At 39.8% G+C, this 15,515-nt stretch overlaps 1 protein-coding gene across 2 annotated transcripts in view; it reads right to left on the bottom strand.

The window, feature by feature from the left end:
- The window catches only part of LOC124139821 (AF4/FMR2 family member 4-like), a 151,352-nt gene that overhangs the window by 86,268 nt on the left and 49,569 nt on the right, over positions 1 to 15,515 (bottom strand). The gene's annotated exons all lie outside the window — the stretch shown is intronic.

The following is a 15,515-nucleotide window of genomic DNA, read 5'->3' as shown; positions in this document are numbered from 1 at the left end:
TTTTTCGACACAACATAAAATGACTGCTTTCACCAAGTAAATAATGTCTTGAATATGTAAACAATTAGATAGTTTATCGTGTATCTTAATTGGACAGGACACGCACCTGTTTGGCATCAATTTACATTATGAAATTCACAAAAGAATATTTCAAAACAACCAAAATTATATTCAGTATTGGACATATATTTGTTCATTATCATGTTAGTATTTCTCTTCATCTCGTCTCAGAATGAAACAATAAAAGATGCGAAGAAAGCACTATCATATTGGTATAGAATTATCAGGATAATCGTATAAGGTTGAACCAACGGGGTACCTGGCATGGATTTTATTTTATACATTTTAAAATTTCTGGAGAAATTAAGTAAACAGTTTAATATCCTGTGATCACAATATTGAAAAAAGAATGAACCCATTGATTATATAATGCAAAACGAGAGGAATAATTCGTAAAATGTGTGTGACTAACGCGCACCTGGCGAATCGTTAGAAATCACTGTTCTGTGTATCAAACGACATCAAAAACAGTTCCAAGACCAAGACAGTTCTTTCAGAAATGTGTGCATATATTTTACCGAATTTATTTTGTAAAAGTAATATATTCAGTTTTAGTTATGAAATAAAATGAAACGGCTATTCATGGACATTGCTAATATGAACTTATAATAATGACTATTGCACATCCCAAGAAATGCGTACATGCTGCAGTTACATTTACACTTCTTGTAACACTTGTCCAAAGGAAAGAAATATCATATGCGACACTAAAAACCTATCAATTGTTATGTAAACAATGTTCAAACAAACAGGAGATTATCAAGGTTCCTTCATACATGTTGTGGCCGATATTTACGTATGATATCATTTTGAACATTGACAAATGTCCAAAGTGAAATTAGAATCTAATTGTGTGAAAAAATGTATAAAAGATATGCAAAATCTGCATCATAACTGAAACTGTAAACAGCATGGTACAATGATCGTGTGCACTCTCATTCAAAGACCTTCACCTCAAAGAAATTACCAAATATGTACAACAATGTTGACGTATGACATCACTACCTGTGACCCACTTTTACAAAATGGCGTGTTCACTGTCAACATTTTACGAGGGGACTTTCGTAGATTCAGGGATCGTATTTACATAAATGTGACATGTAAGTAATCAGAAACATTCTGACAATCTATGTACTGTTATTTGTTGCCATAATTTTCATTGAAACAAACCGAAATAGTCAGAAATTCCGATAAAAACCGTTGTCCTTGTGCGTGATTTTGCGTCAGTCATGGCGTCACACAGGACGGATACTTTGCAATGATTTGATATTTTCAACAGAAGTTGTCAATGTATCTATTTTAAATTCCCTATTTCTTCCTACGATTCTCTTCCCATGACTATTCTGCAAATGTTGAGCCAATATTTTGAACGAATAGACGAATGGATAGCTCAAAATAGGAGAAAATGCTACAGTGTGTAAAATCTGTATTTTACTTTGTTTACACTTCAAACAAGTGCAGTGTTTCGAGCACAGCGTTCGTTTTCACACCTGACTTATATTGCTTGATTTCATCCAGCCACTTCGTATTGGTGACAAAGACCATTGTTCATTCGATTCTAAAATGTATGAGGAATTCAAGGATGTGTGTATCGCAGCAAAGGTTGGAATATACAGGATGTTACAGGCACCTCATAACCGGTGTACCTGAAACGTGATTTTGTAAACACTATCCAATATGGCGGAAAGTTCACTTCGGCGTTCGTGTTTGCGTATTTTCCAAAACATTCTAAACGATTCTAGGGTTATCGGAGACGTTTTGGAATGATCATTGGTGATTTCATAAAGGACAGATACCCGTGATCACTAATATGCTATTTTTAAAATTCATTTCTCGGAGTAAATATCCGAAATTTAGATTCCAGAACATGCTGTAAATAACGCGGCGAGTGGTGATTTAGTAATGTGTAAAACATGGCGACATTTATGAAGTACCTAATTTTCAGAGGTCATTTTTTGTACTTTTGCTTGGCCTAAAAAGCCAATGAATAATATCACAGAACAGGGAATCTCCCACCTTATTCAAAACTGTGATGTGTATTAGTGTGCATGATGTATGTTGAATTTTATTCGACTTCAAAGTGAGGGTTGTAGAGGAAGGACATATATGTCCCTCTGGCATCCAGGGGGTTAATAAATTTCATTGTGGTAAACCAAGCACAGATCCATTTTTATATTAAGCACATAAAAAGCATTTATTGCTGGATTCAGCTTTCTGACATATTTATTGTACATTTGGGTTGCATAAAGAACATTTCATCTCAATCATACTAACATATGATAAAATCTCTTAATAGCTCCTGCCACAGTTGGTGGTCTCGTATCCATGGAAACAAGCATCAACATTTTTCAACAGTTGTAGCATAAGAGCAATTTTAGGCCATTAAGGCAGACATTTTCTGGTCTATCAGTGAGAAACCATTGTACATTTGTTCCTCTGGAACCATGATATTTTCATGCTATATTAATGACTGCTGTCATGGTGGTTGTAAATTTCTCTGGTTGCTGAATTACTGTCGAGAGTTTTTAAAGGACAAAACTCAATAAAATCACTACATCAGATGAGAAAAAGCATAATTGTAAGATAATGTCGATGTCACATGGTAACAAAGGGAGCTGATAGATTAGGAAAGGTGAGGTGAGGTGAAATTGGGTTTAACGTCGCGTCCAAGATTATTGCATTTATATAGTGACGTGCATGTACGTGTGTGTGTTTGTGTGGCTGCTTGTACTAGTCCGGACTGATGCCGATTTATAGTGCTAGCTCACTGAGATACCATGCCGCAGTTTAACATGTATACCCCACTCAGACACAGTATACTGACTCCGAGCCGACCAGTCCTTGTTTTAGCCCCTTAATGCCGAGCGCCCAGACAGGGTAACAACAAATACCATCTTTTAATGCTTTTGGTATGGCGCGGCCGGGGATTGAACCCCGGACCTTCCGCTCTCCAGGCGGACGCTCTACCACAAGACCACGGAGGTGGTCAGATTAGGAAAGAGAATTAATGGCATAAAATGTGCAAATGAATATAAAACAATGAAGCCTTGTTAACTAAATATATCAAGCTATTTGGGAGTAAGGTGAAATGGGGTTTTATGTTGTGTTCAAGGCTGTTTCACTTACACAGCAACATGCATGCACGTGTGGGTGGGTGGCTGCTTTCATTAGTCCAGTGATTGATATCATGAGCATCAATCCACGCAATTGGGATACGATGACATGCATCAACCGAGTCAGTGAGCCTGACTACCTGAACCCATTAGTCTTGCGACAAGCATGGGTTGCTGAAGACCAATTCTAACCAGTGTCTTCCCAGAGTACTTAAATAGTGACAGTCACTTGAATATGGAGTACACCTACCATGTCCACTATATGCAATTGAGTGAAATCAAACAGTAGTATCAACTGGGTTAGGGAATCTAGTAGAGGCATGTAAGGCCAGGCTATTGTTTGAAACTTGGTTTATGAATCTACTGACTCAAAAAGAATTGAAATGTGAAAAGCCAAAAAACAAAAAAGCAGTGGATTTTTTTATTCCTCCAACCAGAAACAAAAAAGATGTAGAAGAAAACACAATTCATTTGTAGTTGTTATCAACAAACAATTTAAACACCATAATTAAAACATGTTGACAATTCCCTTATTATTGCATTAAACATCCAATCCAGCCTAGATATTTGTTGTTTCTTTCCCTATTCATCCCCCCCCTGCTTACCTCACGACTACAAGAAGACAGCACAACGGTGATGGTCATGGGTGAAGAAATTAAGATGTTGATTCCAAATCCCACTTTTATACGGACCATCGCTGCTGTCATGTGACCTTGATGACAAGTCATCTTCTTCACATCACTGCCCGTCTCCCAAGCTTAAAAAACATACTTCTGAGGTTTCTGAAGCCAAAGTGGGGAGGCAAGTGTGCGACAGGTGGGTCCTTGAACTTAGTAATGCAGGATAAGTATACAAATGTAAAAAATATTTAGACTTTACTTATCCTGCATTACTCTTTCATGTGGTTTGGAGGTGGGTAAACCTTCAGAAATACTGAAACCTCACTAATTCACACCCTAAAAAACACGACACATGTTGGACGATAAAGAAAAACGCCTTTACGGTAGCGTTGTTCCAATATCATACAGATTGAACATAGGAATTTATAGAGTAGTTCCCAATATATATTTAGTAATATAGAAATTATTAGCTAAGCAGCTAATTTTTTCCTTACTATGTCATAGAGCCAAGGCCTGACAAAAATAAGGTTATCAATTTCCTTCCACTGGCCGAATCTCAGTGACTTGCATGGGGAAGTAGACTGGCTCTGTTTAGGGCAAATTCATTATTTGCATCAGGGGTTGGTAACCAACTGGGCTACCACCAGAGGGCCAAAACTTTGCACACCTTCGACGTCCTCAAGAGTCACATCGCACAGATAATGACTAGCGAAAACTGTGTCGGACCTCCAAATGTATCCTTCCATGATCGTTCTTATAGAACAGTTGCTGTGCGACGCCATGGTAGAGGCTAGCGCCCTGATCTCGTGAGGATTATTTGCTCTCGAAGGATCCAGTTTGGCAATCTCGTAAGCCTGAAGGATGACTTCACGTAACCATAGGGATATGGTGTTGTGACTAACATCAGTCGTGGACGTAGGAGACACGTGTATAAATAACCGCTTTCTCGAACCACGCCTAGTCTTGGAGCGGTGGATGAAAACTCGAAGTGCTCGCACAAAGCACCAGAGAAGTTCACCCTCACCTTCGCTCCCCCAATAGTCAATATCGGTGGGATGGTGAAGGAACATTCAGGTTTGCCTGGTAGTTGATTTTTTGCTATAAAATCCCAGGACAACCAGAGATGTACTGCTCCGTGCGTCCCATGCTCAAAGCGCACCCGGGTGATGTCGATTGCATGCAGCTCGCTCACCCGTGCCACCGTGGCTGAAGCCAAGAGAAATATTATTTTTTTGGTGATGTCATAAAATGAGTGAGTGAGTGAGTTAAAGTTTAACGTCACATCAGCAATATTTCAGCCATATTGTGACGATGTCATAAAATGATGAAATGAGAATGCATATAGGGGCTCAAAGAAAGGGGGGGGGTCTCGCAAACTTCGAAGTACCACGTTCAAGTCCCAAGCAGGGGGGCCTTCTGATCCTCAAGCCTGAATGAGCGTAGTAGGGCCTGTAGTACCTGAAGTCCTATGACCTTAAGTCATCTTGCGATTTTCCGGAATGACCAACACTGAGTTAAGTGAAACCAAGTACGTAGTAATGGTGCTACTTTTACAGTGTCTTTGGGTACGCAAATGTAGGAGGTAGTCGTCTAGGAATTTTGTGACGCAGTCATGGGGTCTTGATTTTTTGCTTTGCAAAAAGTCTCAAATGGTCCCCACTTGTCATCGTATAGTCCTCTGGTAGAGGGACGATGAGCTAAAGCTATAGGTTTTGCTGCCCGTGCTGAAATAGCCCTTCACACTTAACAACTTTATAAGACGAACCAAGCATGCAGACGAAATTTGGCTGGCATTGGGTGAGGCAATTTGCTGTGAGGGTGGATAAGTAGGTTGGACCACTGTGTAGTGGATCGTCTTCTGCTAGATTTCTGAGTTCAACGAACCACCCTCTTGCCAGCCATGAGGGCATGACCAAAGTCAGAGCAAGATTCCTTGTCTCCTTGATCTTTTGTATCACCTTGGGAAGTAGAACAGGTGGCGGAAAAGCATTCACTTTTAGCCCCTCCCAAGGGATGCTGAACACTTCCACCGCCCAAGTCACCGGTAATGGGGAGACATACATCATAAGTTGGCGGTTTTGGCACAGAGCAAACAGGTCAATGTTTGGTTGCCCAAACTTCTGAAGCAGTAGCTGGAATGCTTCTGATTGAAGTTTCCACTCTATGGGAGCCACCCTGTCTGGGCACGATAACGCATCGATAAAGCATGTTTCGACATCCAGGGATGTGCTGAACTATGAATTGTCGTTCTAGACGATCCTCTAGATGGAAAAATCTAAATGTCTGTTGAAGCAGGTAGTGTGAGTGTTGTTCCCTGATTGCGCAGGAACCACACCACAGTGCTGTTGTCTGTGGATATTGCGAGTTAGGCGGACTGTAACTGATTCTGCCAATGGGATATGGCCAGAAATAACGCTTCCAAGTTGTTTAGGTGCCACCTTCGATGAGCGCCGAACCATAGCCCTGAGGCTGTCTGGCCCTGCAGGTGCGCACCCCATCCCTGAAGGGAGGCATCTATGAACAGGTGTAGACTCAGGGATAACCCCGATAAAGAAACTCCTCCTAAGCCATTCGACTCCACCTTATCACCAATTGAGGTAAGGTCTTAGATGAGCCGGTATAGTGATGGCCTTGAGTGGATCCTGACGCCTGATGTAAGGGTTCAGGATTTGTTGAATTGGGCGCAGCTGTAATTGGCCTCTACTGGTTAAGTCCTGTGCCGAAGTGAGTAATCCTGGCAACACTTGCCATTGGTGAAGCGTGCGTGGTTGGTGTAGCATGGGTGACAAGAGGTGTAGGATTTTGTGCCATCTGTCCCTCAGTACTGATAGGAGATCCTGGTCTGTCTGGGGCAGGCCTCCTATGAACTGGAGTCGAAAGGATGGAGTTAACTCTGACTTCGCCTCGTTGATTATCCATCCTAATTGATAGAGTAGCTGTCTGGTGAATTCCCGGGTGCGTATTAACGTCGGCGTGTGTTGATGACGCAGGAGACTGTCGTCTATGTACGACTTGAACCAAATGTTCCTCAGGTGTAAAAAAGAAGTTATTTGCCTCATTATTTGTGTAAATAGCCACGGGGCCACTGAAATGCCAAATGGGAGAACTGCCCATTGGTAGTGAACCCCATTGAACTAGAACCTGAGGAACCAGCCGTTGGAGGGATGGATAGGTACATACAGGTCGGCATCCTTCAGGTCGAGACTGATCAAGGAATTAAACGCCTTGATGCTGGTTCTGAGCAGTCTCAACATGGTGAGGCGGAAGTAAGGTGGACGCTTCAGGTAACATTCGTTCAACAAGGAGAGATTGCCTGAGTCCTTCTTGGGTACCAGGAAGATGTGAGAATAGAAGCCAGGTGTTAATGCTGGGGTGCGTTGAATTTTAATAGCAGATGTTGCTTCCTTTGATAATTCCAATGGAGTGGACCTGTGGTCTACGGTGGAAGTATCTCTACGTCTACATGATAACCGTGACGTAGTACGTTGAGAACGTAATCGTCCTTGAGGATGCTCCAGTTCTTCAAAAACTGATTCAGTCTCCTGCCTACGGGGAAGTTGACAATTGGGACAGCTGGGGGCGGGAGTTCCTAGTCGTGACTGTCCAACACTTCAGTGTTTACCCCTCTTATCACCTCCTCTGCCCTGGATCTACCACGACCGGACTGATAAGAACCTTGAGGTTTTACTCTGCCATGCCCTTTCCCTACAAAAGTACTCCTGGTCTTGGCCGTCCTTGAGAGACACGCGTCTAGGCTTATAATTGCCTGGCTTGCCAGATCGCTGGGATAAACTTTGAGAGATGTGCTCTAGAGCCTTGAGCGCTGTCTCATCCCAAAAGTAACTGCAAACTTTGACTTGCGTGTCTGTGATCTGTTCATTGAACAGAGAAGTAGATGACGAGGGTTGCCGTAGCAGCCTCAGAATCCGAGTTAGAAAACACTTAATAGCCAAGTCTGCGTGTGACAGTAATCTCCACCAGAGCAGCTTTGAGATGATTCCTCTTGTAGTCAATCTGACACAGTTGGAAGTCCACTATAGTTTGGAAATGATATACCATATTTTCTTGAGTATAGTACCAAAGTATAATGCACATCCCAACTAGCGAATTCAGTATTTTGGAAAAAAATTATGAGCAGAAAAAAATTACACCGGACCCCTTCAGTGAATTCTGGTAATCAAACGGTTGAAAAGAAACTTGGTCAGTACAAATTTGAAATTAGAGATACAAACTCACCAGATATGTTGATCCAGCATGTAAAGTATATTTTTTGTTCTGCTAGGCATTGTTTTACATCCATGGATTAAGATTACCTTGCATATTTTTTCGTAAACTAAGACAGAAACAGCAATCAACTGTACACTCCTTTTCTTGGAATCTAACGGTGATTCAGTTAAAACTTACTCAATGATATAACTTTAAGGATTTTAATGCAGGAATCGGAAAAAATTGTATCTGAAACTATTTTTTTATCAGGAATAATATATTCCAATGTCATGTTATTTTAGTTTAGTTTAATCAAATATATTTAAAATAATAATAACCCAAAGTGTAGAACTTCTGTGCAGCTGATTGCGATTGCCGGTTATTATTTTCACATGGAACAATTGGACCAGTCACCGTCGAGGCTCCTGCGCACATGATCATGAGAACTATGTGTTGACATAGAATTGTCAAACTACAACAAATATGACTTTTAACGAGTCAAAGTATGGCATTTATGATATATGTATCCATTCTCTGTCAACTAAAGTTCGTTTCAAGGCGTCGGTAGCGGTAATCTGAGTGTGGTTGCTGTTAATAACGGTCATGTGATCTTCCCCTTGCTTCACACATGATTTTGCTACAATTAATTAAAATGATATTAAAGGGAATTTTGAATAAAATTAATGTAAGTCCATAAACGTAAGTCCAGATATTCAATGAACACTTTTATAACCTGACAATGTGATTACATGATTAATAATCTGTACTTCAGTACGGATTTGTTGACATGGTATTTCCGGTGTTATGTGCTCACGGTAATGTCTTTGCTTTGGGGGCAAAAATACATCAAACTCATTATGGCATGTATAATGCGCACCCCTTCTACACTGTACTCAAGAAAATACGTTGTCCTCTGATAGATTCTGCTCTACCACATGTGTTGACGAAGCTAGTGCTGACAAAGGTTTCAATACCCGTCTGATTTCCGTTTCAATAAATCTGGTATCCTGTACCTTAAGGGTGGTTGGCCTTGACGAGCCTGTCATCCTTTGTATGCTTTCATCCAAACTAAGAGCTAGGTCTGGTACCACAAACGCATGGATAGGAAACTCATCCTTCCTAAACTTGGGTGGCTTAAATGATGGCGCAAGTGGTCTTCATCCAATGACCTCGTCATATCTGTCAGCATAGGGTCGATAGGAATCGATGTAGGATGCGACCATAAGGTGTCCTTTTTATGCACCCCGTTACCAAGGGAAGGCGCCACTAACGAGATGGTCCGCTACACAATCGGGTACTTGCGCTAAGCCGAGATGCATATTCCATTCTACCAGGGAATCGTCATTTGATGAGTCTGACAAGTCAGAACAATGTTGACGTGTTCGCCTAGATGGCGATTGGCTTCTGCTCGAGTGTGTAGTGCTACCTCTGATAGAGGGCTTGAATGAGCCACCTGGTGAGAGTGAGTCATGCACTGATGTCCATGTACGCTCTGGGTTACTAGCGCTGCTCAGCAATGAATGTGCTGTACAGTGTTCCCTCGCTATTGAGTTCTTCGATATAGTGCTAAATCAGTTATAGTGCGCGGTAAAGCATGGCTCTCAAAATTTACTAATATTTTTAATCAAGTTTTTCAATGACAGGATGTTTTCCCCCATTTCCGAAAACATTATCAGCCAATCACCAGAAATATCAGTCAACAAATCCAAACTGAAGTACGCAATAATTCTTATTATTATAATATCTGGTTATAAAATAATTTGTTCATTGTTTATCTGGACTATTGTTTGCAATATATTTTATTAACTTTATTCAAAATTTCATTCAATAATTATAATAATGTTTACAATAATTTCGGACGTTATTTACAGCAACCAGAGTCCGATTACTGCTATTGATGCCTTGAAACAAACTGAGAAGAGAATGGATACATATATCATAAATGCTGTACCCTGACTCGCTAAAAGTCATATTTGAGGCAGTTTGAATATTAAATGTCAACATACGGTTTTCGCAATCAAAATAGATGTAGCACGGGAAGTTCCTACAGTGAATGTTTAACTGAATCACCAGTAGATTGGGAGGAAACGTGTGCACAGCTGATTGCTATTTCTGGCTTAGTTTACGAGAAAATACACAAGGTAATCCTAATCTCTGCATATAAAATAATGCCTACTACATGTATACTGTTTTGTTGGTCATCTACCACCTACCACTCAACGTCAGTTAAATCGCTGATCATCTGTAACGCTCATCAATTATTTGGACCCCGAAGGTAGCGTTGTAGCGAGGGATCACTGTACCAGGACATGCAATAGGCATATTGCAGGACGTTGGGTGCCGGAGGAGGCGCTAAGCCTTGTGTCATTGTTGTAGCTGACGCTGGGGTCTGATACATTGGCATAAGGGTGGGCGCAGGATACTGGTATGCCATAGACTGCTGCCACATGAACTGTATGAAGTTTTGCATCCAATGAATGTTCTGGAACGGTGTTGATACCTGAGCGTGCATCGGCTGCGTAGGGTAAGTCATTGGTGCAGCGCTAAGCTGATCATGCGTCGCCTGCGTAACATTGTATGATGTAAGCCCTGGGGCTGATGTCATTGTAGTAGGCAGGCGCTGCGCTCAGCGCAGGTCCCTGAGACGCAATGCTCATTGGTGCTGACCTGATCATGATTTGTGCCTGCGCATCTTGAGACGCTGGCGCTGGCGTCGTAGATCTTGAAGAGTTGTATGTCTCAGGCGGTTGAAAATTAGGAGCAGTTACGACACTCACAATCTCCTCCGGTATTGTTGATTTCGGCGGAGGGTGCACTTCTGCAGTCACAGTGACGGGAGCCCTATTACCCATCGATGATAATGGCTGCGTGGTAATGACAGAAACATGTCCATTGCTATCTGGCGATTGTGACATCTTCGTCACCACATGACGGGATTGCTGCAAAATATGTTTGTGTGTAACCTGCCTATATATTGTAAAACTTGCTGGAGAGAGAGTCACACAAAATTTACATTTAGAGCAAATCTGCGTGCATGCTAAACAACGTGGATAAGGATCTTTGGAAGATTTTTTTCCCACGACAATTGGTACAACACACAATCATAAGTTACGCAAATAAAGAATTGTTGTTGAAACGGGATTGGAAGAGTGCCATAGAATTAAACAATATTCTATCGGCAATTATTTTTTATGAGTTGAAAGTGTATACAATATTGATATATGCAACTCAATGTAACGCCAAGGCTACTAGTATTTAAAAACACATGAATATGTTATACATACGTAGCTGGGAAGTGTAAACAATCTGACCACCTTGGCAGGTCAATTATTGTAACACAAATTTAAAATGTTGGACAACAATCACGTCTTTTTACACCTAAATAATCCACATTAAACTACACAACATGGTGAAAGTAATATGAAAGGAATACATCACCCTTCACAGATCAATTTTAGAATTATAGCTGAAAACTGAAGGTCTAAATAAATCCAATTTGACGAGCTCGGCTGGGACACGTCCTTGCTGTAGGGCGACAGACAGTGATGTGAAGAAGGTGACTTGTCATCAAGGTCCATATAAAAGTGGGATTTGGAATCAACAATCTTCCATATTTCTTCACCCAAGACCATCGCCATTGCGCAGTCTTCTTGTTGTCGTAAGGTAAGCAGTGAATGCATTAAGGAGCAATGCAGGATAAGTAAAAAATTATGTTTTTATTGTGGTAAGTTCGAAGGACAGAAAATAAGGCAATCTCATTAAAATCAGATCTTATACTGTGATCTGATACCTCTCTTCATGAAGATCAGACACCTCCTTAGGTGAACTTTCTAATCAGCCAATCAGCATTTTGGCATCTAAATTCTTTGCATGAGTGGGCGAAGCATATCTGATTTCTGTATCTCGAGTGGGTATGGTTTAATGCTACTTTCAGCAAATACATGGGCAGGTGACACAAAGAATGGGCTTCATACATTGTACCCAAGTGGGGGATCAAACCAGACTTTTGGCTTGATGAGCAATCATGGTTGCCCCCACGCCCGTTGAAAAATAACATAAAAAAAACTTTTCTGAATGTAGATATAATGAATGCCGTGCCATTATATTGTTGTGGATATTTCAGAGCTCAATGGTATCTACAACCAAAAGGGAGTGCTATTGAAAGAATATTTTGGTTCTGTGGAGAGCTTCTTTTGTTACAATTTTAATTTTCTGAATTGAGATGGTTGAAACTGAAACATTTTAGAAAGCTGACATCTGATTGGCTCATGAACCAATGCATCCTTCATTTAAACTGAAGTCAAAGGACACTCAGGGTGGTGCTGCCTCAGATCAAACAGGGAGGTGTCGCATGGAAGTAAAAGATTTCATTTTTATTAAACTGTCACATCACAATAATTCAGTTTTTTAATTGACATTTTCATGGGTATACAACCAAGTTTGATGCAATGTTGAGGGCTGGAATGTCAGTATCTACTACCTTAATAACTATTACATTTATTTTGAAAAGTGCTTAATTTTCTTAATTCAGGGGTATCTTAAAGTTAAATTCAATGCAATAATGTAAAATTCCTCTCTGTTGGTCCTTTGACCAAGCCATTCCATTAGTTGATAGTTATACACAATTAATTGAGAATAGTCTGATTCCCATTTAATTTTTTTAGATATTTGCTGCAGACTTCGGGCCAATTATTGGCCTCTCAGCAGGTCAAGATAAAAAGCATGTATTACCAAGTTAGTATTACTTCTGCTATCACCAACATTAGCATTACTACAATGTATTAGTATTAAAGAGGTAGCAGGGTTTCACTGCCTTTAGCACTATGCAAGTAATATCATGTCTCACATTGTACCCACGTGGGGAATTAAACCTGTGTCTTCAGTATGACAATCCACATTTACAACAAGGCTACTCCACTACCACATTAGTGCTTCAAAAGCTATTGCTTGAGTGCTCATAACTCAGTGTCATACTCACATCAGAAACAGTGTTTCATGTCTACCTAGAAAAAACACTTACTGACACCGGTAGTGAGCCATATCTGATTGAATCTTGTCAATTTAATTTCTTGAGCATCAAACATTTCATTGCAAATTATATGAAAGACACAATTTCAAACAAACATGAGATCATGACATCGGACAAAGGTGACCAGCTACATTTTTTGCTACAATCAGATCTGATCCACTTAAAATGAAACTTACCATATATCACCAAAGAAAAAACGACCCCGTCAAAAAGGCAACCCCCCAGTTGAAGCCCCTTTGAAATAATAACATTAAGCATTACAAATTACACTCAGAAGGTACAGAAAACAAGGAAAATAGCTGGTATAATACATCCACTCTTTTCTTCACTTTGGAAAGGTCCCGTGAAGATTTGGGGTTATAATTGGTCTTCAGCAGCCCATGCTTGTTGTAAGTGGGGACTAATGACTCATGATGTCAGTCACTGAGATGTCTGATCCAGATTCGATTATTTACAGACTGCCATCATTTTGCAGGAATATTGCTAAGTGCATATTTAAACAACAAACAAACTTTGGAAGGCAGAGTTGTCAAATGGCAATTCTTATTCTATTTCACTTTCATATCGTTGTCTGTGCTGTTGACCAAGCACCCATGCTAACATCTAAGGACATTTAGATTTTGTAGATTGGAATATTTGAACCTCTTGAACAAGCTAAGGTGTCATGATTGATGGGAACAAGTATGTGAAGTTTCACATATTGGTCCATATTGGTCCAGTGGTATCTGAGGAGAAAATGATTACAGACACCAACGCCAAACAAGAAGGCTATGACAGTCAGGTGAGCAAAAAATTATATCAGCCTCCACCACCTTTTGCTTTTCAAACTCTGGAAGTGAGCAAAATGTTGGTGTTAAGACAAAGGGAGTAATTTTTAAAGTCTATGTGATAAGGGAGAGACACCCAGGTTTGTATTTGTGGAAACATGAATGTCAAATTCAGTATATTATTATTGTTGATTACTTTGAACTAAGCATAAGATATTATTGTTTGTAATGTCTTGGCTGAAAATAATAAATGTAAATTATAAAAAGGATTTTTCCATACTAGATGAAAATGGTGCCAGCAGATCCTTGATCTGACAAATATACAATAATGACCAAGAGTAACATCTTTCTGTGCAATGTCACAAAGTACCATCTGATTTTCAGAAAAGTTACAAATTAGCATCATCTTAAACAAGACCAATTATTAGGACTGCCTGGCAACTAAAACATAAACCGAAATAAATAATGCATAATCATATATTCGGTGATATCAAGTTATTCTCATCAATAATTGAGGATAATAGGCTTACAGGTTTTGGTAGTTTTTTTCTGGCAAACAATGCAGAAATGAAGTACATTAATACAAGCCTCTAACTACAGCATGAGGTAATAAAGCCTTTCAAAAAGAGGTTTGACATTTAAACCATGAAGACATAGAACTATGCTCTGGAGTTTGTAGCTGATGCTAGGAATGAGGTGATGTTATTCACAAAACTGTAGACTGTTGATTCAGCCCACACACTGCCTACATATCGCCTGCCGCCTGTCGTGTTGTGACATTTACAAACATTAATTTATCCTACTACTGCTCTTCATAACCAGCAATCAAACCACTTAATTCACAGAGACAGTAGATATGGTAAAAATCTATTAATATAATTATGCTATCATAAATGAATTAACATACTATTTAATATGGTTATAATTTTATTGTTTGAGTGAGTGAGAGTCATTATACAAACAAGTTTTGGTCAGCAAGCTTTGCCTACATAAAGTGCTAAATATAGCAATACTTCAAGATATCCCACAGGTTAAGAGGTATGAATCCTGTGAAAATGTAACTTGCCAAGTAGGACACTATCCAGAACGCTTGCTGTTTTGACTGCAAAGATACCACTACGTCTTCAATTTCCGCATATCATATAAAAAATTAAAAAACTGCGGAAAATGTTGGATTAATCAACATCAAGAGCGTACCTACTGGTATCACCCAGCTTGCCATTGTGTTATTTGTCACTGCTTTACACCAGTTCTATAAATAGTGTTGCGAAAGAGCAAGTAACCAAATGTAACAGTGTTTGTGACAAAATTAGCCCCTCACAATGATGTCTCATGTGGGAGATGACATTCAAAAGGTGCAGCTGTTGTGTCAAACTAATTTAAACAACATAGTGTTGTTGTGTACAGTCACATAGAGCTGACTTATTTCTATTTAAAAAAATTGTCAATAAGTTGATTAAATTGCATTGACAACATTTTTTGTAATAAGCATGGATCAGGCAACATAAAATATTTTGTTGCTGATACACAAAGGGTTCACCTTGACACATTAGAAAATCATTGCCTAGATTGATGTTAGCAAACAGAAAGACAATAATTAACAGATGCAATTGCTCACATTACAGCTAACGAAACACATTGTTTGTCCTCGTTTTGACTGCATACATAGCCACACACCAGTGTACGGCATTATGCCAAACACTGTCAGCTGAAAAGTCGG

Source organism: Haliotis rufescens, unplaced genomic scaffold, assembly GCF_023055435.1.
Source record: "Haliotis rufescens isolate VD_foot unplaced genomic scaffold, xgHalRufe1.0.p SCAF_7, whole genome shotgun sequence".
Lineage (NCBI taxonomy): Eukaryota > Metazoa > Mollusca > Gastropoda > Lepetellida > Haliotidae > Haliotis > Haliotis rufescens.
This window is presented reverse-complemented; position numbering and strand designations above follow the sequence as displayed.